The sequence below is a fragment of the Pezoporus wallicus genome, unplaced genomic scaffold (genome assembly GCF_028554395.1).
Source record: "Pezoporus wallicus isolate ANWC-B61680 ecotype Strahan unplaced genomic scaffold, APGP_CSIRO_Pwel_v1 contig_2870, whole genome shotgun sequence".
NCBI classification, from domain to species: domain Eukaryota; kingdom Metazoa; phylum Chordata; class Aves; order Psittaciformes; family Psittacidae; genus Pezoporus; species Pezoporus wallicus.
Window position 1 is genome coordinate 2,289,292 of NW_026636990.1, and position 26,028 is coordinate 2,315,319.

The window sequence follows — 26,028 nt, forward strand, 5'->3', positions numbered from 1 at the left end:
TATTCCTCCCAAGTGGCCAGCCCCTCCTTCCATGACCTGTAAACTCTCCTCTTCCACTTGTGCATACCCAGCAATTCCCTATTTAGCCATGTAGGTCTCCTGGCCCTCTTCCTTGACTTCCTACGTGTCGGGATGCTCCGATCTTGAGCTCGGAAAAAGCAATCCTTGAATGCCAACCAACTATCTTGGGCCCCTTTACCTTCAAACAGCCTTGCCCATGGGATTTCCCCTAGCAATTGCTTGAAAAGGACAAAGTTTGCCCTGCTATAGTCCAGGGTTGCAATTCTACTTGGTATTCTACTAGTCCTACCACACAAGATCCTGAACCCCACCATCTCGTGGTCGCTGCAACCAAGGCAGCCCTCAACCCTTACTGCTTCGACCAGATCCTCCTTGTTAGTGAGGATGAGATCCAGCAGCGCTCCTCTCCTGGTCGGCTCATCCACCATTTGCAGGAGGAAGTTATCATCCATACACTGGAGGAACCTCCTGGACTGTGGCTGGGTTGCCGAGTGGTCCTTCCAGCAAACATCAGGGAAGTTAAAATCCCCCACGACGACCACGGCCTGTGACTGTGAGGCCGCTCTCAGGTGCCTGTAGAAGGCCTCGTCAACTTCCTCACCCTGATCTGGTGGCCTGTAACAGACACCCACGACAGTATCACCCCTGCCAGCCTGCCCGTAATTCTCACCCACAGACTCTCAACTCGCTTGTCATCTGTCCCTGGACAGAACTCGGTGCATTGTAGTTGCTCCCGCACATAAAGAGCAACCCCACCACCCCTCCTGGCTGGCCTGCCTGTCCTGGAAAGGACATAGCCCTCCATGACTATATTCCAGTCATGTGAGCTGTCCCACCACGTCTCTGTAATTGCCACCAGATCATAGTCTCCTGACTTAACACAGGTTTCTAACTCCTCCTGCTTATTTCCCATGCTGCGTGCATTGGTGTACAGACATTCCAGGGAGCGAGCTGAGCACACCAATTTCGCCCTAGGATTACAGGAGGCCTCCCAGTCTTCATCAGTTCTGGAGTGCTGCCCCACTGGGGCAAGCCCAGCTACAACCCCATCCCCCTTCGAATCTAGTTTAAAGCTCTCCAAATGAGCCCTGCTAATTCGTGCCCCAGCATCCTTTTGCCTCTGTGAGATAAACCTTTCCCACTTGTCATTGTCCAGATTGGTGTCCTATAAAACCAGTTGTTATCAAAGAATCCAAAGCCCTGCCTGTAGCACCAGTCTCGAAGCCAATTGTTTATGAACTGAATCTTCCCATTCCTTCCCACATCATCAGTGGAAGATGGAAGGAGTGAGGAGAAGATCACTTGAGCCCCAGACTCTTTCACCATCCGCCCCAAGGCCCTGTAGTCTTTCTTCATCCCCCTCAGACTGCGGGAAGCAGCTTCCCCCTCACCTGTCTGGAAGATCAGCAGCGGGTAGTAGTCTGTCGGGTGCACCAGGTTGGGGAGCTCCCTAGTGATATCCCTGATCCGGGCTCCAGGCAGACTACACACTTCCCTATGATGAGGGTCAACTCTGCATATCAGGCCCTCTGTTCCTCTCAGAAGGGAATCGCCTACTACAATGACCCTTCCTTCTTTCTTATCAGAGGCAGTCTTGAGGTGCAAAGTCGACCACCTTTTCTTATGTGGCCTTGCAGGCTGGCCTTGCAGGCTGGCCTTGCACCACATTCTCACCTACCTCTCCTTCAAGATCCAGGGCCTCGAACCTATTACGGAGGGACACCTGGGGAAGCAGGGCAGGAAGGGAGGAGGGTTTCCCACGATGCCAAACTGGAACTCGCTTCCAGCCCTCGTCGTCTTTTTGGTCCCCTACCTCTGTGTAACAGCTACAAGGCAGGGGCTGTCTCGGGCCATCCCCCTCTGTCTGAGAGGGCAGGGGATCCTTCCCCTTTTGGGGGGTATCTCCCTGGAACTGTTATCTCAGTATGATACTAAGAGCAAATTATATTCAAAGATAGAGAAATGTGTATATGTAGTTTCCTGCCTCCACTGGACAATATCATGACCTGGGACAGATCTAAAAATCTAGTTTTCCTTCCTAAGAAATGCACTCATCTTCATGCATGAGCAAGTCTTCAGCATGCTACTTAATCTTTTGATCTGTTTTCTAAAACTCTGCCACTTTCTTCATGTAAATAAATGTGTTGATTATTTATGTATTTAATTATTTAAAAGGAGCATCTAGTAACAGAGAGGCAAAGCCAACTGTTGAGGAAACAGCTAATTTTTTGCATGTTTAGATATCATATATACAAGGATTGTTGTTGGCAGTTTTACAGCAATGAAATAGAGGATGTAATTTGCAATTAGAGCTGCAGAGGCAACACATCCTCATGGTCCTGCTGGATGCCTTTCAGGGTAACCAAGTTAGCCTCTGCCTCAGTGTGATGGAGTTACAGCTTGCTTCCTCTCTATTGATTGGCTTCACCAACCATTCCGTAGTTATTTAGCAAGGCGAAACAAGGTCTGGTATTGATTTCATACTATTGCCCATCAGTATATAGTTGGGCCTAGTCTGTCAGTTCTTGAGAATAGTGCTGGCTGGCTTATGTATACCCTTACATTTTAAATGACAATATGGGTCAGCCTTTGCAGATGACACTTGCATCAGTAGACACTCAAGTCTATTTGACTTGTGAAATGAAGTGGTCATCAGAAACATCAGAGACCACAAGAGGCTGCTGGAAGAGGAAACTGATTTAAGTTGACTGGAGTTTATTCACTCAGAGACTGATGAACTGGAGTGGTGCCATCCTTCCACCCAGAATGATAGTCTGGTTAGGCTGCTGGAGTTGTATGAGGTGCCCGCCTCTCAAAGTCTCAGGGGCATTACCATCAGTCCATGCTCAATGGAGACAGTGAGGCAAGGAAGGAATCCTCACTCCCAGGAGCAATGGCTCAATTTTTCTCCATGACCATCAAAACCTCTCCTAGCTACCAGTGGAGATTTGCCAAAAAAAGGTACACCAATTGTGAAGGTCTCAGACAGAAATCCAGTAAGTCCATGCTGCGGGAACAGGACAGGACAAATGTTGGGACTCGTGGAATATCTAAAGAGAATGCATGGGAAGATAAAGATCTTATTCCAGCATGCCCTAGAATACAGTGAAAGAAGCAAAAGCAATATGTATGGATTTTTTGGTGATAGAGTTTTATATGAAAAACCTAAGTATAGCATCAGTAGATCTGGGAGCACATAGGAGGTGCGTAGTGGAGAGTGGATTGAAAAAAACTGTCAAGATCTGAAACAATTTCTGGGATACTGTTGTAGGCTTTCTTTAAGAGATATTGTGTTCCTAGAAAACCACCTTATTACAGATTATTCATATATTACTCATATACTATATCTAATATATTTGAATATATAGGTATATGTAAAAGCCATATCTAAGTTTTGTGGAAAGAAAAGAATTTTCAATGACAAATTTTTTACTTGTCATCTCTACATAGAAATCAGCATCCACAGAAGTATATCTTCACATTATTTTTCCTGTTTAAAATAGCTACATGATAAAACGGAAACAAAAGTAAATAAATAATTGCTTAGTCTGTTCCAGCAATGCTCAAAATACACACAAGAGAAAAATATCTAATTAAACTAGTTAATGCATTTAGAGAACATTCACAGAAGACACATAAAATACCTGGGACTAAGGATGAAACCGAGGTGCAAGTTTATGGGTTTAATTCAGAAAACCAGCAGTAGCATATTAAACAGGCATCAATTATTTCTTTCATATTAAGGAAGATGTCTTATATTGAGAGACTTAAATGCCTTAAACAATTCCAGTTGTTTGTACTAATGTCTGTAATGTACAAGTCCATACCACAGCCAGAAAGCAGGATAGCAGAGCTCATAAATCAAAAAAGTATAACAGCAAACCAAAGGTTATTCATTGCTAGGATGAAGTTTTGAAGAGATTCCTTCTTGCCTAATGTACGTTTGATCTAAGAGACTGAAGAAAGTTTCCTGATCACTATTTTTCTGTGGATGTAATGCCTAGAATTGTCACATGACATCTCAGAAAAAGACCTTATTGAACTAGCCCAGAGGTGCCTTCAGCAGCCAGAGGGACATGAGTCATATAGACAGATGTCCCACTTTCAAACCTTTAAAGTTTCCCAAGTTTTCATTTAAAGCAGTGTGAACCTCATTCCTGTTGAACATAACAGATATGTACAAAATATTAGCCAAAGAAATAGTTAAAACAGAAGGTAGTCAGAGTGGAAGTCAAGCAGAAAGAACCTTACACATACACTTTTATTTCACCACTTTAGTCCTTCAGCCTTAATAATTATTATTCATATAGAAACTGTGAAACACAACAGACTAAAAAGCTAGTGACATAAAATTGAAGATTTTTCTGATATTGCTTAACTTTTAAACAATAGAGAGTCATTAAAACATAAACGCTTGTACTTGGTTATTTTACTGAACAGAAGATTAAGAGATGACAAAATGCATAAAACCACTTTGTATTCTGTTTCTAGATGTATGTTTTCATTGGTCTTTCAAGATATTTGATGGAATGGAAGTCTATTGAGTAGAATAGCATATTCACACAAAGCAAAACAATATCATTCACATCAGAAAATCCTAAGAAGTTTAGGAAAAAAAAACTGACAGAGCAATATTCAAAGAGGAGAAATGAAAAACAACAAAAAAACTGCTCAAGCAGATTCTACGGTGAATCAGAAGATTTTAAAAATAAGAGAAGTAATTGTAATGTCTAAGATATCACTGTTCTTTGTATGGGTTTTTTGTTTTTTTCTTTTTTTTTTGCATGTATGTGTGTCTCTTCAGAGAAGCAAAATGTTTTATTTAAAAAGAACTATAGAAATCTGCAAAATAATCCTTGCTGCACAATTTGATGGACTTGCACTCTTTCTGCCTGCCAGATAGCCTTACATTCCTTTAATTTTATTTATTTTTCTAAAACATTCACTAAAATTTGCACAGGCATACATTGAACTAGCTGGGAAGTTCTTATGTTCTTTTAATATTTATTACTTGATCATGACAACATGGAGAGTTTAATGCTTGTGTACAACAGCTACCGATCCCTTCGCTACCAGTCATTTAACAAGTTAAACCTTAGTTACTTATCTAAAACCCAAGGAAAGTGTTTTCAATATGTGAATTCGGAATGAAGCAATTTGGGGGATCAGACTGCTGGCAGCTAGCAAGATAATGATACTACTTATTATTTTTACTAAATCTGACTCTCAAGGCACCTGTGACTGCCTCAGAGCTGTGTTTAATAAAATACAGGTCTAGGCTTAAGGTTTTTTTCCTTTCTGATTGACAAGAATACAAATGTTACGCTTTATCATTTGGAAACATTCATGATCTAGAAAGATTTTAAACAGTAATTTAGGTTGCCAATCACTGCCTAAAATCTTTCTATAAAAGGTATTTCAAGGACTTAAGATATGTCTTACTTTCTTATTTCCCCCTCAACATCCATATGCGTGAGTGAAATGAGGAACTCATACTGTTTATCTCTGACAAGTCTCTTATTTCTGAGCAGTTCATGGCTGCTAAGTTAGCCAAAATTTTTTCAACTAAAAGACAGGGAAAAATAACATCATGCAGCATTAGAAATCTCTTGAATTATTTGCTGCTTCTCTGCTTTGCTGTAAGAAACTTGGTACTGCTCTGAAAAGTTGTTTACAGATTTTAATCTCTGGAACAAGCAAAGCATGTTCTCTTTACAGCAATTGAGGATAAAAATCTAAATGGCCTGAGCTTCTCCCTGCAATGTATGACTCATTCAGTGGCTAGGACCAATTCTGGAATACTTTAATGTTGACTTGTTTAATTTCAGTCGGAGTTGCTGCTTAGGGACATCCTTCTTCCCCAGCACAAGAGTATACAAAAGAAAAAAAAGCCGAAAAAAAGGAGCACAGACACTCCAAACAAACTGGTACATCATATTGATGAAATTTTCAAAAGGAACTGGCTGTGAAAGACTTAGACTACTGGAACAGATATGAAAAAAAGGCAGGAGCATTATAAGGAATGAGGTCCCAAAATAAGAATGCATTTAGATCCATCTTCTTCCAGACTACGGGCTGAATTTTTATTCATCTTTCTTATGCTAAGCAAGGCACTGTATTTCTCTCATTATGACTGAGTAGGAAAACCAGGCTTATACAGATAGACTATGACTGAAATATGAGAAATGTATAATTAAGAGAGAGATGTGCAAATAAATACTTGCATACTCAAGACTAAAAGTATTCTTATCATGTTACTAGCCACTTACTTCCTTAATCATCTGGTAAAGCATAACCTAGAAATCAGTTGAACCTGCCTATCTAGACTAGCTTTTACCTTCTTTCATTCAATATGACATATTTTCTATATAGTTTCCTTCACATTGTAGGCATTTTTCAAAACCATAGATTTCTTCAGAACAGAGAGAAAACAACCTGAATAATACAGTGTAAGATAATTTTTAAAGCCAATTAGTTCCATCATTCTACAGAAAAAAAATGTCTAGAAACTAATTCTAAAAAATGAAAGACCCTGCTAAAATCTCAGGTATTTTAATCTATTTTAAAACAGTGGAACTTAAATGGAATGTCATAATATCAAACAGAATACATCATCTCTCTTTATATACATATACACTGCTTCTAAAAAGGCATCATTAGCATAAGTATGAACATTCCACATTTTTACATATGACTAAATGCAGAGGAAGCAACAACATTAATGTTTTGCCAAAAAAATTCAATGAGAGAGAGATCTTACTTGTGTTATTAAACTGAAAAGGTAATAGTTTCTACTTTCCTTATATCCTCCAAAGCTTAAAAACACACCTATAAAACCCAGACTTTCAGAAGAATTGTAAGGGAGCTCCCTTGAGAAATGTACTGTATACAGTATTAGCACCTCTGAGGAGTGCATAAAAATAGCATTTAAAAATGGCAAATAGACCAAATTCATTCACAAGTGGTTTGTATTTTAGTGCTTCTTTTGAGTTTCCTGTTTCTATGATAACCCCATCTCTTAGCATGAATGATATGTAAATAAGCTCTGTAGTAGAGAAAATCGGAATTTGACACTGATCCAGGAAACATCAAAATTTAATTTCAGGAGAATAGACATGAACTTGTCACACTTGCAGAAAACTCTGGTTTTAGCTGGTTTTCTTTATTTTTTCAGAGGGAAATAGTTTTAGCCATTATTCACTTTAACAATAAGGTCTCTGCAAGTATTTATCACAAATCCAGCAATCAAATAACAAGAATATTTTTACTATCAGCCCTTTATTTTTAAGTAACGTACACTTGTTTTAGGGGGTGGAGGGAGAGGTGTGTGTTCAAATTCCCAAGATACTATCAAACAAAATTAAGCAATTTTGCAGTAATTGGAGAATTACTTTCCTATATACTTTCTTCAACAATTGGAATGCATAAAATGCAGGTCATAAAAACAACTTTTCAGGGTTTTTTGCAGCCTATGCAAGAAGGAGAAGTCTTCCATTTCCAGAAATTCTTTAAGAAGACATCTTACTGTATTGATGTCAGACAATTCTGAGGACTTACTACTAGAAATGTCATTATTCCCAGCTCTTTACTGGATAATGAAGACTGGCCAGCAGGATGCTGAGTTTTTAACAAAATATAGGATTAAAATCACTGTAGTAGGTTATGAAGCATAGAGGAATTCAACAATGTTCCTGTTGCTAGATTATCTGTTTATTTCTTCAGATAAAGTTATAAAACTTGGTTTTCTGGAGACAGGGAATGTGATTCTAGCAGAGTGCAGCATGACCTGTAGAGGGACGCTAAAGTCCACTTAATGCTTTTTTTTCTTTTAAAATAACTGCCATCCATCCAGAAGAGTCCAGCGCTTACCCCAGAAAATGCTTTAGAACAGGACAGAGATGTGAAAACTGGGGAACCCCGCCAGGCACTGAGGCTGGGGAGGGGCATGAAAAGGCAATTTGGATAAGAATATTTCTGCTAAATATATTTTCCTCATGACCGTATTTGATAACTGTGTTTATAAACACTTTCATGTGTTAGCCCAGGGGACTCGCAGCCAGGGTCTTGGGCTGACTCAGTCCTAGTGATTGTATCAAGACAGAACGAAAAAAGATAGGCCTTCCTCAAAGTAGTAGGTGCAGTGCTGTTCATATACAAGGCTGACTACCAAGCTTGACCACAAGAAGTCCGTGCTCACCTTTAAAATACTGAGCAAAATCTTGTTTTATTTTACAATGAAGTAACAAGTAACACTTTTCTAAAAAAACAAAACCAGTAAAAACATTTTTTCTTCTGTGTTTTTCTCATGCTAAAAACAGATCAAGGGAAGATAGAGAATATTGGAGAGAGTAAATCACTAAGTATATTTTCTCTGGTATTTAGTTGAGAGGAAACAACAGTAGCAATAAATATCAATACTTTTGATAATGTAATGTGAACTCCTCTTAAATAGAGTTTGAACTAAAAGTACATAATCTTTCATTGTCAGGGAAGGCCTTTTCATACTGAATGTAAATACATGTTTGAGTGGATTGCACCAGCCTATGTCTAGACTGATAAATGAGATGTACCTGGGAGCATTGTCTGGCACCAAGGCCAGCTAGCCTCCATCCAAAACATTGAACTTAGTCTCAAAATCCACTAACCACTGTGTGGGAGCTGAATCAGGCTGGGAACTGCCCTATGAACTGAACAGCAGAAGCCATTGTACCTCCTTTACCACTCACTCCCCCACCCCATCACCACTCACTGACCTTCTTTTTTGTAGGATGTTGCGTGTAAAAGCAGGGTTAAGGAGCTGAAGCAGCAGCCATGCCTTGCATGGGAGGCAGCTGTACACTTTGCTGAAGCAGTCATGGAAGGCTGTCACTCCAGCTGGTTCCATAATGGCTGCCAGCACCTCTGCAGGCCCCAGAGGTGGTTGCAGCACCAGCTTGGGTATGGCTGGAGGGGCTGCAGGAGATGTGAGTGGGGAGAAGAAGCACTTCACCCTGGTGGGTGTCCGTCTGGGGGTACAGTGGCCCATGGGAAATCTGCATTGGGGTGGGGACACCTTTCTGAGGGGACTGCACCCAGGACATACTGGAAACACCCCTGAGGGAATGCCATCATTCTCCTTCAAAATTAGCCGAGGTTGTCCTGATTAATCTAATAATTTCTCATTGTAAATCACCCCTGGCACCCTTCCAAATCTGCTCCATCCCACTGTACCTGGAGAGGCTTCCTTCTTTCATTAACACTTTGAATATTTACACATAAACACTGTGTCTGTCCTGATTTTATGCATGACATGGTCAATAGTGCTGATGTCAAGCACCTCTAGCCCTACGTTTTTGCCTGTTGGGTTACAACTGTTCTAAGGATGCTTTTTTTTTAATGGAGAAATATACTTAAAATTGCTGTATATGCTGCAAGTTCTCAAACATGCACATCCTCCTGGCACTGAATGGATATTACATTTATTAACAAAAATAGGTACACTTAAATATGTCTGACCAGAACCTCCCACATTGCTCAATATGCAGGTGGGCCTGGCATGTACTCACCAGCATGACAGTCCCTGCTTTGTTTTCTGCTGTTTCCCACACACTTCCTAACTTTTCAGCTTCCTCTTTGACCTCTGAGCATCAAGCTAACGTATTCATACAACTGTTCACTTTTGCCCAGCGACCTCCTTTCTACACAGCAGTATTCAGTGAGAGCCCATAATGCAAGTTTCAGCTTGCCCCCTTCCCAATGTGTGCATCACTTTGCATTTCATTTTAGATTTCATCTGCTATTTTATCACATTCTGGAGTTTTGCAATTTTACATAGTTGTCTTTAATGCCATGAATAGCTTAGTATCACCATTTTTTTTTTCCAAATCATTTTTAGTATATAGAACAGTACAAATCTCTGCTTCCTGGCAAGCTCTAATCTCTGAGTTAGTAATTCGTCTGTTTAATTCCGGTGCTCCTTTAGAACTATTCTGTCAATTGTCCTTGTCCACTTTACCTCTTTATTTAATAAGGTCGTCTACTATTACCTAAGTCTGTAGCTGACCATTTGATGTCTCTCACAAGGAAAAAATCTATCACAGGAGGCTTTGCAAAATCTGCTGTACTAAGCCTTTGCTAAATGCTCCTTTAAACCTAGTAATGTCCTTCTGATCTCCCTAGGTGACTTCAAGATCTGGAGGAGATTTCTTAGCAGATTTTTATACCTTCACACCTTTTTCTTATTGCTTTTTTTTTGGTCTTCCTCGTTGCATTTTTATGTGTAACTTCTCAGATTTCCCAATTGGGCAAAACTTCAACTTTCTGAAGGACGTCTTTTTTTTTTTTCTTTTTTTTTTCAAGGACGGTCTTTATCCTACTGTTTCACTGTGTCAGTTTTCTTTCACTTTCTGAAAACCTGCAAACTATATATTCATATTCTCTGTTTGTTTTTCTTGGACTTCTACTGTTGTACAAAAAAGCCCCACATATTTTTATAGAAGCATGTCCTTTTTCTTCTTTACTGTGTCTTCTAATGGCATTGTTTGTTCAAACCTTTCAAATTTCCTATTCGATAAAAAATGTCTAACTTTTCTTCAGAGATACAAAAATTACCTAGGGGAATGCATCATTTTGAAACATATTCTTTCAAATCTGCCTTCACTCACTGTTGAATTTAAAACCTCAGATATAACTTAGCCTCAAAGGGTTTAAAACCTTAGTACAACCTCTTGGTTTGTTACCTGCTTCCTTTGAGATTCAAATAAAGTCTATCCCTCTAAAAAGAATTCTTCTATTCTAGAAGCACATTCTTGCACAATTTTCTCATCTACATGATGAAACTTTGGCCCTCTGCTTATTCTTGCAGTTCTGCATGGAACATGGGAAGCACTTGAGAGAATACCACAGCAGAGATAGAATATTACTTACACAAATTTTGAAATCTTTTTCTGGAAGTGTTCACGCTTTCCCCATCTCATCATATACTCATTTGAATAAAGGATAGCAATAACACCATTTCAGAATAACACAGACACCTTTTCTTTTCTTTCTATAACTACATCTGTTAGAATCTACTGATGCTTTTCTAACATACAAAATTCATATTTTGTACTTTAATTTAAAAAACAGAGATACAGAAAAGTCATCATATCCCATCCCCTCTAAAAATGTGTTAACTATGATAAAGCATCAGTAATTGTTTGCTTTCTACTTCTACGCATGCCATGCATTCACATTATGGCTTTACAGAGCAACATGGTGTCCCCTTTTATATGCTGCTTTTCATTTCTTTTACAGGCAGGACTAAAATTCACCTGTGCCTCATAGTACTATAATTTCTATACACTATATCCTTTTTGAAAATCCACTACAATTTCTGTCCTTCTGTTCACATTATCTACAGAATATATTTACTTTTTTAAAAAGTTCAAGTCTATTAAAAATTAATCCCTTCACTCCAAGCTATTCAAATTTGTGCTATTATCATTTCAGGGCATTTCCAGGGGAACAGGTCCAGACTGAAGTGGTAGCGAGGCACTCGAACTCAGGATTTGGCTCTGTGTCAAAACACATAGCGCACACTGCATACAAATGACTGTTTAGACAGAGTTGTGTGATCTAAGGGACAAACACTTGCAACTTGCTATGCAAGACTAATAGTTGTATCATTTAAGGCAGATGTTTGCAAGTATGAACTTTTCATGCAGGTGAGAGCTCGGAACGGATGAAGAGATTTATAAAAAGCTAGGTATAAAACCTTTAATTTTCTACCTCACATTTGGACAGAATTTTGCACAAAAGCAGTGGAGTAAAAAATCAAAGCTGGCAAATGTAAAAGTAAATTGAGAGAACAACCTTGTAGGCTATGATTTTAATAGTATTTTTCTTATAGTGAAATACATAGTTAGGAGACCTTTTACACTAGACAGACTCTTGGACGTGTTTCCTCCAGGGAAATCTTCTGCTTAATATTCCTGTCATATGCCAATGACTGTCAAGGTCAAATTGCTAATCCTTAGTTTGTAAACTCTAAATATAAAAATACTAGTGACAAAGATCTTGGCTTTCATAAAATAAGATACACATGTATTCTCTGATGATCTTAACATCACGTATCTGAATTATACCAAAAACATGCTACTCTGAAATTAATTGAGGTGGCTGAAAATGAGCTGTTCTCAGGCTTCACAAACATGTATTTGGAAGGTTATTATTCTACGATATCAGACTGAGCAGGTGTAAGAAATACAAGTTTACGTCATTCTTCCTTTGGCTGAATTTAATTGAAGGAGATTGGAGCTAAAAAACAATTTGCTTAAACTGCTATTCAGTATCTCAAACATACACTTTTTTTTTTTTTTTTTTACAGGGATACTTGACGTTTACTTAAAAAAAAAATTACTTGTGTTGTTTTTATAGTCTGTAAGTGGATGACAACTTCGTCATGGAATAAGAGTTAATGTAATTCAAAAGAGGAGCAGAAGAATCTTCACAGTGTAGCTAAAATACAGTTTTCTGAATAAACAAGTAATCCATTTGCTACAGCAAAACAAGTATTTGGATTAAATGTTTTTGAATAAGGTTCAAAAGGAAATGGTAAAAATACCCCCAAAACCCGCAAATGAAAAATCCAAGAAGAAATTTATGTCTATGTACACAATGTTTTAGATTTTCCCACTTTTTTATATCTAACTGGACAGCAGCTTTCATAGATACAGCTAACACTGGCTTCATGATATCTTAACTTTTATCATCTCCACCACTGCAGATAAGATTTCTCTTAGCTCAAGATAAACTCCAGAACAGCATTTGATTTTGGATACAGGAAAGATACATCTAAAGCTTTATCTCTGTAAGCCCAGGAAACGCTAAAACACCTTTTATTTGATTGGATATTTCCCTCTCTTCTGGCAGAAGAAAGGGAGCAATTGAGAAACATACACAAGAGTTTTAATGTGGTTCTTTGTTAAAAAATACTGACTGCTTCTTTTGGAGTTCTGACTCTGGGAAGAAAGCAAAAACTATTCCATAAGGCATATCAAAATTATCTCAGTAGCCACAAGAAATGAAAACATCCCAGAAATTGAAGGAAAAAAAAAAAAGAGGCCCTACAAGTTATTATTTGCTATTGAAGAAGGAAAGAGTACAAAAAAATTCTTGATGTGTTAATTTGCAAGAGAACTTCAAGGTAGAATCATGGAGTCATAGAATCACAGAATAGTTAGGGTTGCAAAGGACCTTAAGATTATCACGTTCCAACCCCCCTGCCATAGGCAGGGACACCTCACACTAAACCATATCACCCAAGGCCTCGTCCAACCTGGTCTTGAACACTGCCAGGGATGGAGCATTCACAACCTCCCTGGTCAACCTATTGCAGTGCCTCACCATCCTAACAGGAAAGAATTTTCTCCTTATATCCAATCTAAACTTCCCCTGTTTAAGTTTTAACCCGTTACCCCTTGTCCTTAATTTCAGCATTGAAAAATCCTTAACCACAAATTACATTGCCAGACTTCCTATAAAATACACATTAAGAAAATTAAAAATATGATCTGTAACTAAGTAGCCAACCAAATTAACCAAGGAAAACAAACAAACAAACAAACAAAAAAGACAAGCTAGAGCTAATTTGAAAATCAATGCATCTCCGTGACAGAAAAACCTTTCCTGAAGTTTGTATTAACACGGTAATACAAACTTCCTCTCATATGGAAAAACCTGTGTTTTTTCCTGATTATCCTCATTATTTAAGTGATTTAAGTGCTCCCAAAGTTCTGGGAAATGCACTGTGCTGAGCTTCACCACCTGCACCCTTTGGAAGATGGCCTTAAATACAGGCCTTCCAGTTCACAAGGGAGTGTTCCTTATTACATGTGGTGTATGTTTCATAGATTCTGAGGTTGATCTCTTTTCTTAATTACTATAATATACTGTCAGAAGTAGAAAATTTATGATGTCTTAAGTCACCCCTTACTTTCTGCTTATGTTTTAGACTAAACAAAATTCAGTTACAGTACCATTGGAGGACACCAAAGATTAGCAATTACATAAGATCATGTTTCAAATAGCAGGATATTATCTACCACAGATTAATTCTGAGCCTGGAGTAATTTAGCCTTATACTGTGGAACTTTCAATGAGAAACAACAATTTCCCTTAACTCTTCTGCAACATAAGAATATGCATTGTAATTTTTAGAATGAAACTGCTATTTAGCAGGTGTACACACATCGGCTTACTGCACCAGCCCATAATCATAGAAAGATACTTAAATTAATTTCCATGAACAAGATACGAGAGAAATATTTTACATGAAAATCTAGGCATTAAGAGCATTAATGGCCCAAGTCTTCAGTGGTATCTGTTTATGGTACAGTGAACCAGTAGCAGTTTTATAGACAATAACACTTACAAAATTTAGATACCTCATAGATACCAGCAAGGAACAATTTGAGCTCCTGCAAAATAGAGTAGACAGTTATATGCAGACTGTACAAGAGTAACGAGACCTGGCATTTACATACTGAGGGCTTGAATTGCTTCCACAGACTTGACAGTAGGGGTATTGCTAAATTGTTTCTGTACGAAGTTGAAAATATTGTTAGAAAAATGAAACAAGTCAGGAAACTTGAGATAAATGCAAATAGCAGAATGCAGTCACAACAAACTCAGTACAATTACTATTAAGTATATATATATGACGATGGTGATATTTTTGTAAGTTTCTACTTTGAACTGGTGATGTTCCCGTCTGAGCTGTGACTACAGCAATAACCAGGATGATCACGCACAGACTGCATGTCCTGGCCCACTGAGCCATGACTTTACCAGCTTGTTAAACCTGCTATGCTCTATGGCTGGCAAGTAAAGGACGTGCCATTCAGTGTGTCCTTGACATTTCAGAAATATGTGTTTTCCCCAGATGAGAGAAATGTCATGGGTTTATCTTAGTCAGTTCTTTAGGATAATGATGAATCTGAAATATCACAGAACTGTACATAAGAAATGCAAACATATTTATGGTTCAAGTTTCAAAACTATGTCATTTGTTTCTGGATAATAAAATAATATTATGACAGTAAACCTACATCGCACAGACCTACATATATTTTCTAGTTCTAGTAACCTATGTACGTATAATGACAATATGTAGATCTTTAGAAAGTAAACAAGCTTAATTACACATTTTTAACATTAATTAGAAGTCTGTTGCTCAGTACTGGATGAAATAGTCCTGGTACAATTGCAAAACTGAATTTTAAATATTTAAGTCTAGGTTTTCAAATTAATTTCTAGATTACTTTTTTTGCAGTCAAGGAGTATGGGGTTTTTTTCTGGTTCTTTCAATATTCACAATAATATTTTTTTATATCTTCAAATTTCTCCTTAAACATGTCTCAAAGACTATGTTGCAAACCACTGTTACAGTAATCATCATATGAGCAGTACACTAAAATTCTGTTTCCCTGAACAGGCTTTATGTCAGGCAAAAAAGCAGCAGCATCTTAGAAAACCGATTCTGCATGTCTTTTTCCACTATTTGGCATTAAATTGTTAACCCTTTCAGTGTAACAAAGACATATTTTATTTTGTGGGTTTTTTTTTAAATTGAATTGCTAACTTAACCACTAGAACCATTAGTTTTAACCAAAAAAAAGTTTTGAATCCTACTGCTTTCTTTTTTGAGAGCTCAGTCTGGAAACACATCTGTGAGGCATGTCATATTTTTACATGTTTTCATATATAGGCATACACACATACATTTGCCTATGCAAAAATACACACATTTTGCTATGTTTATGATGAGTGGGAGACAGAATTCTGAAATGCAAACATAGATCTCATGCTATTTAATTAGAATGTGACTAAGATAATTTGTGTGACTATGACTTCATGAAGCACTTAAAAAGAGGCCATAAAAATCAGGAATACTTACATCCAGAAGGGATTTGATTCACAGCTCAAGCAAAACATATGAAGGTGAGAAAGCATCTGATACCATGTAATCCAAAAGAAAATCTTTTCCCAACTAGAACTTCTGAATGGATAATTATGTATATTTTGATTTAAAACCCTGGGAACCAAGAATTACTTAAAATTCTTTCAGCATGCTATTTCTGTCACAAAACACATAGTTTATGTGGCATATGCACTTTAACAATCCAGGAAAAAAACCCGTATTACATTTAACAGTTCAGGTGAAAAACCCTATCTCTTACAAAGCCATAAATTCACCATGTTAAAAAGTTACAAGCAAAAGGAATAAAAATTATCTTTTGCAGTGTAAGAAATTTTGAACATGAGCCCTTACAATCTAGCTAAGAAAAAGGTTTTCTTTTTGTCTCTGTCTACTTCTCAAAACTTTCATATACATGCTCCAACCAAATATCATAGAGAGATGTATTTTATATTATGGAAGATATTGGAAACCAGAAATTTAATTCTGGCTACTACTACTTAAAATAAAGTTAGAAATTTCAGGCTTTTTTGTGTCCACTTTCTTCACAAATCTTAATAATTTCAGGAAATTACTTAAATGGTAAATTTTAATTCAAATATATGCAGTAAAAGAAAACAAAAATCTATGGTATACAAAAAAGAGATTACAGCTAAAGGGAAACGTTCTCTAACTGCTGCAATATACAGACCCATTTTCAATTACATGCATACTAAAATCCAAGAAATGCATTCCTTAAAACATTATAAATATTTCTGACCTTTAAATTTCAAGTATATGAATATGTATATCTTGGTACAGAAAAACAACCACACAACATAGAAAAGCTCACAGTAAAGTGGCTTCAACATTGTCAAGTAGTTTAAATGCACAGAAGATAATTTTTCCCAAGTGTAAATACGGTATGTCCATCCCTACCTAGTGCTCTGCCTTCCTTTCCTGTGCAATATCAGGTTACAATGCAGCACCCCTATGTGATGTTTGACATTTTGGGGACAACATAAATAGCCTCATTTATTTTCATGTTGCTGTTCACTAAACCTACTAATAGTCTGTGTCTTTGCTGCTGTTCCCATTTGTTTGTTAAACTGACATTGCTTATTTTTTCCTAAACTTCCCTTTCAACTAATTTAATAAACCAACTTGCTTGCTGCACTGAGGTCTGGAGTCTGCTTCTTGAAGGTCATTGGTTTGGTTTTGCTGTTTTCCTACTTTTCCATCTTTTCATCAACTTTGTTTCCATCTGAGCTGTATATTACCTTTCTATACCAAGAAGCTGTAACAAATTCATCAGGAATCTGACAGACAACTGACAAGAAAGTTAACATCTTACTGTATTCCTTCCCCAGGTAATTTCTGGGAAATCCTTCCTACTGCAGTTGCCCGTAGTTGCTCACAGAAAGCTCTGTCTACCTGTCCTTTCAAATTTGGTGGTGTGCTGTGCACCATCAACATAATAGTGCCTCTGATTTTTTCTCCTTTAAATATTTTTAAAGACTTTCAGCAGATCCCGTTACTTCTGCATTCTGAATTCCAGACCAAGTTACACATCTTTGATAAGCAACATACATCTTCCCTTTTATCTGTTCCCCTCTTGTAGCAATATTCTAGTCAGATAAATTATTCCACAAATCAGTTGACCATTAGGACTTTCAGCTGCTCTTGCTTGTTCCTCATTCTTCCTTTATTGACATTCATGCTGACTAAAAGGAAAAAAGTAATAGGCAAAGACAGATAAGAATATAACAAATGGACAGTGGCTTTAATTGTAAGGATTTCACAATTTTTCCTCTAAGCACTGGAGATTTTTCTAAGCAGAACCCAAAAATCATTTTTATGCACAGTCTGGTTCAGTTTTCCCTTCTTCCATAGTAAACTTCTGCCTAGAACCTATCAAAGCAACCTTTTCAGACCTGGCTTCCAGCTGTGTAAGAGGATAATCTCCTAGAACTGCTAAATTTTAATGTCAACTAGGAACTGTCATTCAAAATTAAATTTCTTCAAAGAGTCTGTTCTCATATCTGCACAATTGAATGACACTAGAAACACCTATCCTTGCACCCATGAGTTATGTTCAGCCTGTGCTATGAAGAATGGTATAGATTAATTAAAGATTTTTGAGAAAGTAGAAGTAAATAAAGTTCTTTGTACCTTCCCTTGGATCCACAGGTTGCAGATAACTTTGTCCATTCTCCACTGAGAATAAACAAGCCAAAAGTATATTAGCAAGTCAAAGACATAGCTCTACTATGTACAGAGCATGATTAAGCAAAGAAAACAAAACAAAACCATTTTTATTTCTTTCTCAATATCCTCTCTTAGTGGATCTTTAGGGATTCTGTAGCGTAGGAGTTAGAATTATGATCAGCTACAAAGTACAGCAAGTGCTACTGCAGGTGGAACACAAGGTGGTTGAAAAATTAGAAAAATAGTTTGCGATTTTACACATCAAGGAAAAATGGAAAAATATATTCTTTTCTCCTTCTCCCACAAAAACTATTAAGACTTCTGGATACATACTGAAATACTTATCTAGAATGCCACTTCTCAGAAATGGTGTTAATAAATGCTTTGATGTTACATTTATGTTGCAAACTACTTTATAAGTATCCAGTTTTCTATTTTCAAATTTAGATTACCACTGTTGCACAGAGGAGGTAGGCAAAATTTCAGAATTATTGAAGAAAGAAAAACCTTTAATAATAACATCTTTTTTGGTTTTATTTTGATGCAGCCCCAGCTATTCTTGAGGGAGGGAGAGGCAAGAGATCGCCTTCTTTTAGCTCATCAGAAGTAAAACTCAATACCTTAGAGATCTAACTCTGCCTTAAAAAAGAGACCTCAAAACCATTTTCCACCCCTTATTTAGCACTCTGCTTATTCTGGGACCATATTACAACTGCTACTGTAATATGTCCATATCTCTTCCTAGTCCTACTCTGCTGTTTTCTCGTGCCTTTCCTCAAAAGCACAGGCCCCTTTACTTCTTTGGCAGTCAAAATAATTTCTGAGCTTCCATAACCCATATTTTACTTAGTCCATTAGGACAGATCTGGAGGGCAGTGGCCTCTGCTGATTAACTGCCTATAGGACTCCCTGAGTGAAAAGGTAGCTTCTATATCCAGGAAAATAATCACTTACTGCTCAGGACAGAAATCCTACTGAAGATGACTAAGACCCCTTTATTCCACTTGTGTTTTCTGGCATCTTAAGAATATATATTTTTCACACATTCATTTCTGCCCTTCTACAGAATGTGCTCACATGCACTTTGGCCCCAAGGCAGGCATGTTGTGGATGCGAATATATTTCTTTTTTTATAAGTCTCTGTCCTAACCTTTGCATATCAAAGCATGAAAGCACTTCTAAAAAAGTTAAAAAATACATGAATATGCATGATTTGGGGGTAAATATAAACCCAGATGGACAAGAGTGAAAGTGCCTAAAAAAAATCCAAACCAAAATAAAAAACAAAACACCAAACCAGGAAAAATCCCCACCCCACACCCTTCAGATGCTTCTTTAAAAGTAAAATACAACTCAAATCCAATTCTGTATAGACTTTCTGTATTACTCCTTTTTTTTTATTTTTTTCCTCTTTTTAGCTATTATATTATACTTCCTTTGTTTTACATTACAAAGATATTTGAGTTTGAATTCAAGGTCTTTGTCACTGTACAGTTTGCCTAATCAGGCCAGCTTCCCCACTGCATACAAAAGACTTCTTATCGTCATCACTAACTGGTCCAGAAAGAGTAATAGCATCACAGTCAAAAGATTATGGCCAGAGTTCAGGCAAGGAGCAGGACCAGAAATTACACACAGATGGATGCTTACAAACGCAAATCCAATTGGAATAAAAAAAATCAAAAGAACTAAAAAACAAACCATGAAAATGCACATTTCCTGCAGTACTTCATAGCTCATTCTGTAACACACCCTTACTATTGTGTCATTATCCTAATTGAGAAAAATGTGGATAATGGCTAATCCACATCCAGCTTTAGATTTACCTAATTTATCAAAAAAAGCTAAGTAGTAGCCGGTTATACGTTCTTAATCCAGAGCAAAGTAAAACAAATTGCTGTGAGTCAGCACTGAAAGTTTAGTCAGTTGTTTACTTTGCCCTGAACGAAGGAGCTATCACTGAGTTATTACTTCCCCCAGCTGGTGGTGCAAGGACCATGAGAAAGGGTCGTAACATGTTATGCTACCTCACTAAAATCCAGTATTGATATTTAGCTGTATCCTGCATCTTAGGGTAATGCATGGAAGAGACAATGAAAGCCCATTACAAATAGGGTTGGCATGAAAACTTTTTCCTACCCTTTTTATCCACTTTTTTTTTTTTTGGAAGCGTGCCTGTGACTAAACACAAAGATCATTACATCATCGATTAAAAGTCCATGTAACCCAATTCTTTTGTTGTTGTTTACGGTGTCAAACACAATGCCCATGGAAGATAGAACACAGCAAGACCATAGATGTTTTTTCCCTTGCATAATGTCCAAGACCTCACTAACTTCCAGTTCAGGATCTCCATGAGTCAAAGTAATACCCTTGTACTCAGTTGTCTTTTTGATACATTTTTTTTGGTGTTAAGTCACCTGAAACCTGCATAGACTGCATTAGCTAGAAAACTACTATCAGATATATCCATGATTTTCAAATAAATGCTTTCTAACTTCAAAGAAACACTAAGCACATGTACTAGAACAGATTTCTTTCTACGTTCCAAGTTGTAAGTGTTTATTTTGGTACAATAAGTATCACTTTAGAGTGTGCAAATGAGAATGCATTTTATTTTATAGATTATAACAATAATTGCTAAATTTGAATTGAAAATATTTTGTCTCTGTTAAAGAAAGAAAACAAAATTACTCTCTTTTTATTTTAACATATCAGTGTGTTGGCTATGCTTATAGTATATTTCCCATTTCTATCAAAAACTGTCCAGAAAAAAACAGAAGAATAAATATTCAAACCCATATCATCATCATCATCATCATGAAAAAGTTATTCCTTGGAGAACAGAAGTAATAATTTTTAATTTTTCCTTAAAGATGGGCAAACATTAGATAGAACAAGAAGAGAAACAATATTTTGGTAAAAAGGAAAAAATGTGTGGTAAAATAAATATTGCATGAACATTTTTCTACAGTCAAAGATTTGACTAATTTCTACCTTTTTCTATACAATTTAGACTGACAAGTAAATGTCATGCTATATTGTAGGGTATTGGAATTAAAGATACTAAGCTGTACAAATGCTCTCTGTAAGCCTATTGGTAAGATAGTTTCTGACTAATATAGCAGAAGGTGTAAGAGAGGTAGAAAATACTGCTAATGACTAGTCATTAAATTTATTTGACTAAAAGGCTTTTGGAATACATCATGTGGTTTTCTCCCCAAAAAAAGAGGTATGATTGCTTGATGAAGCGTGAAGGAGAATGAGCTGAGGATTTGGTATTTGCCTTTGAAGAAATCGTTAATATTTCTTATGAGACTGCATTTATCTTTGATTTTCTTCCTTTAAAGAATTTTGTCATGATTGAAATGAAGAAATAAAATCAGGAGTGTGCCATGTTGAGAATGGCAAAAAACACACACTCATATCAAGAAAAGTGTTAATCTGATGGGGTCTATCAAAAGCAAATAGGAAAGCCTATCTGCATCTCTCAATTTGGTAAATTTCAAGAGGCTGTGACAAGAAAAAGCTAACAATTCAGAAATTAATACTGAGGTTGTTTAACATTTCCTTGTAGCTGTAAAAGCAAGGAGATCAAACTGAGAAAATAAAAGAGAACAATACCAAGTTAACCAGTGGAAATAGAACTATTATGCTGACAGAAACAGATGAAACACACCTGTAAGCAACACACATTAAAAAAAAAAAATCTTACAATTTTATGCATTCTTAGAAAATAAATGCCAGAATTGCACTTTTATTTTTAAAAATATTTGTTGAATGACCACATGAACACTCATGTCCCACAACAAAGATCAGCTAATAAGTTATATCTTTTGCTCAGTATGTTTTCAATTAACTTTGAAAATTCACAGCCTTACTAAATGTTAACAAGCAAGCAAAAACTTTTGAAAAAAAATCCTTTTCATTTACCTCAAAAGAGCAGAAACTACTGCGCAATATTAAATCTGTGCACCACAAAACCCCTTGAAAAGATCAGAGGTTCTTTTATTCAAGAATATTTAGTGTAATGTGACAAAAATATCAAAATGGTTTCAGCATCAACCCTATGTATTTAATTTTAAAGTCTATACTTAAAAAAAATTGTTACACACATGAAATCTTCTAATAGAACTAAAATGTATTACCCCTTTCTCTATTTTTAATTTAAAATGGCTTACATCAATTACAAAATTTGAAATAATCAGTGTGAACAGACTTGATTGCCTGCATAATCCAGACTAAATGATTGCCAGATTTAATTGTCATTTGAATGAGAAGATGTATTTTTGAAGCATCCAAGGTTGATTAAAAATGTTGCTATGATGAAAACTTCATGGCAATCTTAACTAGTTCTGTGATTGACTGCACTCAAATTTAAAAAAAAAATAAAAAATGTTCCTTAATCACCTGAATTTGTCTTGCTTCTATGTTCAGCCACGTAATCCTGTCCAACTTTCAGTCCTCTCTATTCAGTTTGATTGAAATCCTTGAGTCCTTTCACGACAAGTCATATTAGCTGAGCATTTTCTAATTTTTCAGCATTCTGGAACTTCAGTCCCCATAACTTAACACAGCACTCCAGTAATAGTTGTACCATTCCCAAATTGAAAGATAGATTGAGCAAGAAGGTTATTCTAGCACTGGTCGTGTAACATATCCATTCTTAAAGGCATTTTTGAAAAAATAAGTTCACGCTGGTTTTCTCTAAGAGCTTACAACTAGTTTAAAAGTGCAGTCATTTTTATAGGCCATTGGCATCTGTGCTAAATGATGGCATAAAAAGGTTATACCTCTCCTCTGTGAAAATTCATTTATATTAAAAAAAAAAAAAAGGATAATATAAATTCTCATTATCTATTTGAATTTCATTCAATAGCACCAAGTTAGTATTCCCTTACAGTTTTTTCCCCATTTTATCTCTGGGACATTACTTTAAAGCTTAAACCATTGACCCTGACTTTTAGGACTGTGTAAGATAGTCAGTCATAGCAAAAGTCAAAATGCTGCAGATAAATAAACAAAGGATCAGCCTTGATTTGTTTTAGTATGAAAATATTACAGAGCTGAGGAATTACTTCATGGGCAGGATTGTCTTATATTTGACTTCTTCAAGAAAAGACATCTCACAGAACATGAGTACATACACGTATACACATATATAAGTGATACATCCTGTATCTAGAGAATTCTCTAAGTAATTGTGTGCAAAGCAGCCATTAGTTACATGAGCGAAGGCCTGAAAAGCAAGTATTTTTCATAGTAAGAGTAGAGACTTAAATGCAAAACACCTAACAGGAAAGCTTATTCTCCTTTCTTCTGAGAACCAGATCATACAATATTAAATCATTCATGCCTTCTAAGCAAAAAAATCTCTCAGATATTTCACAAGAGATAAATCTGAAATAATGGAATATTTGTTACAAATACTTCTGTCAGATATTGGTCTGAACACAGAGTTTAATGTCCTTGTTCAGTTTCAATTGAATGATGAAAAGTGAACAAGACCCCAGCTTCACACTTTTGTAATGCAGAAATAATGCTCTTATTGATACAGTAAAAGCTCTTCATTCTTCTATAACTTCATGTTAGGACAGTACTAAAGGCACTACTTGAAAGGCAGTTAGATTTCCCTACACAAATCAGTAGCTTATTAGAAATGGATAATGTTTATAAATGTGTATCATGGACCTTGGGCTAAGCACAAAATCTTTAGTCTTCTACTTGTGTCTTACCTAACTGCAGAGCCAATTTGTATTATCTGATTGATATTGTAGGTAGTGAAGCCTGCTTGTGCAGGACTTTAAGTACACAGAAAGTCTCCTACTAGCAAAAAAAAGCTGGACAGTGTTTGATGATGAGATCCCTCATCTGCACATGCATCTGGAGAACTCAATAAGCATAAGGAAACAGAAAAGGTTGGAGGGAGATTCTGAGAAATGGGTCACGTCAGGAAAAGAAGAAAGTGGCAGAGATTTCCTTACATCAGTACTCCAGAATAAATGCACTTTGGCTGCAGTTTCCATTACAGACAGAACAAAATGAAGCTTTGAGTCTGTGACCCAGACATGGGAGCATTCTCCTTGCTGCAAGCACTGCTTCTTCTTTCATTAGTAGGGCTTTCAATCAAAACACAGACAAGCCAGGCTAACAAATAATAAACAGGAGATCCATAGGAAAAACGTGTTTCAGCAACTCAATTAAATTTAGCTTTCACAATCTCAGACTTGAAGACTCAAATCATACAACAACATGGCCTCCCAAGAAAAAAAAATAAACCAAGCCAAAAATGACTGACTCATCATTAGCATGGTAAGTGTCATTTATCAGAAGGTTTTAAACAGCAAGCTTTTAGATCAGACATAAATAATTCTATTTTTTAAAGGGCAATACTTAGCTTAGGAGTTACATGATTTTTGGAAGTTGCCCTGTTCAAAAGAACATTTTCCTAATTTTCTTCAATATGCTGTCATAATACACAGATAAAAAGCAGCTGATTGATTAAAGAGAAAAGGGTTTAATTCTGTTTGTGTGAAAATGAAGAATTTTGACTTGACATGTAATCATAGAGCAGTTTAAAATATTTTACTAAAAATCAAAAGGACTGTTTAAAATATAATAACGAAGCACAGTATAATTATTATTGCAAGACTGACAGGTTTCTGTTCACTTCAGAAATATGTTCACTCCCCAGAAATATAATACATTTGGCATAAAATAAAGGGAAGGATCACAGGAGGTACCATCCTTCTGCCTTTTTTGTCCCCGTCCCTCTGTGTAGTCCCACACTGAGGGGTTCATTGTACTGCTCCCGACAGCCCTCCCTGACACTTTAAGAGCCACTCTGAGCAATAAAGAACAGGGCACACAACTGTTATATAGAAACAAATCACAGACTATCACTTTGTAAACCAGCAAGACATTTGTCAGGGTATCTCACAAAGAGTCTCACTGGGGATCTCAGAGTACAACAACGTGGTCACAAAATGATTAGTCACAGGTTATTTTTGAAGCTCCAGACCAATGCATGGGTTGCTGTTTCAGCCATTAAACTATGAAATGTTTGCACTCATTTTCATTTCTGTGCTTCATGGAACATTTAATGCCAACTATGAAATTATTTAAAAGGCAACTGCATTTTCAGCTGAGAAAAATGACTCCCAAACACTATCAGTGTATTGACAAAGCGTCAAGTAAAGAACAGCTTAAACTCAAACAGAATAACAATTCTTGAGACATTGACAGATTTTTAAAAGTATTTTTGGAAATAAACATGTAAGAGCAGCTGTGTAGGTGTTCATTCTCTGCCTTCCATGTAAGTATTGCTCCTGAAAGGATGACTCTATAAAGGCATTAAACATTTTGCAGTTTAAGACTGTTCCTAAAATGATAGGATTATTATTTGCCACACAACACTAAAACCTTTGTATGGAGCCAACCAGACACGGCTGAATTGCTTAGTTGCCACCTAGAATGATTGCAAAGCTAGTTGAGATAGCAGAGTTGTTCTTTATACAAGCCACATCTCAGAGTTATGAAATGTTGTGCCTATTATTCTTCCATTCTTAGAATAAATTAAATTGAGAATATTTACTGCACGACTTAAATACATTCCCACATTGTCCAAATAAATTAGAAATTCTGCCTGAAATTGCAGAGATCTCCATAAAAAGGGAAGTCAGCAAGCTAATTATTAATAAAACACCACTGAGTTTTATCACGTATTCTTGAGATTAGGACAATACTTGTATTATTTTCATTAAAATCTGGAAAACAAATATTATTTGAGGAATTCTGAAAAATAAAAAACAACCAAAAAAAAACCCCGAAACACAACCAAAACAGAACGAAACAACAAAAACAGTGGCCTTAATCAGTAGCTT

General features: G+C 36.6%; 1 protein-coding gene across 2 annotated transcripts in view; it reads right to left on the minus strand.

Annotated features, from left to right (window-relative positions):
• The window catches only part of LOC130595705 (cAMP-specific 3',5'-cyclic phosphodiesterase 4D-like), a 201,432-nt gene that overhangs the window by 86,238 nt on the left and 89,166 nt on the right, over nucleotides 1-26,028 (minus strand). Inside the window, exon 1 of one of the 2 annotated variants that reach the window (XM_057402687.1) lies at nucleotides 8,775-8,926. The exons of the other annotated variant lie outside the window; for it this stretch is intronic. The gene's annotated coding sequence lies outside the window, so the exon portion shown is untranslated. Of the gene's footprint in view, nucleotides 1-8,774; nucleotides 8,927-26,028 lie in introns of those variants that run through there. 2 annotated transcript variants of the gene reach the window in all.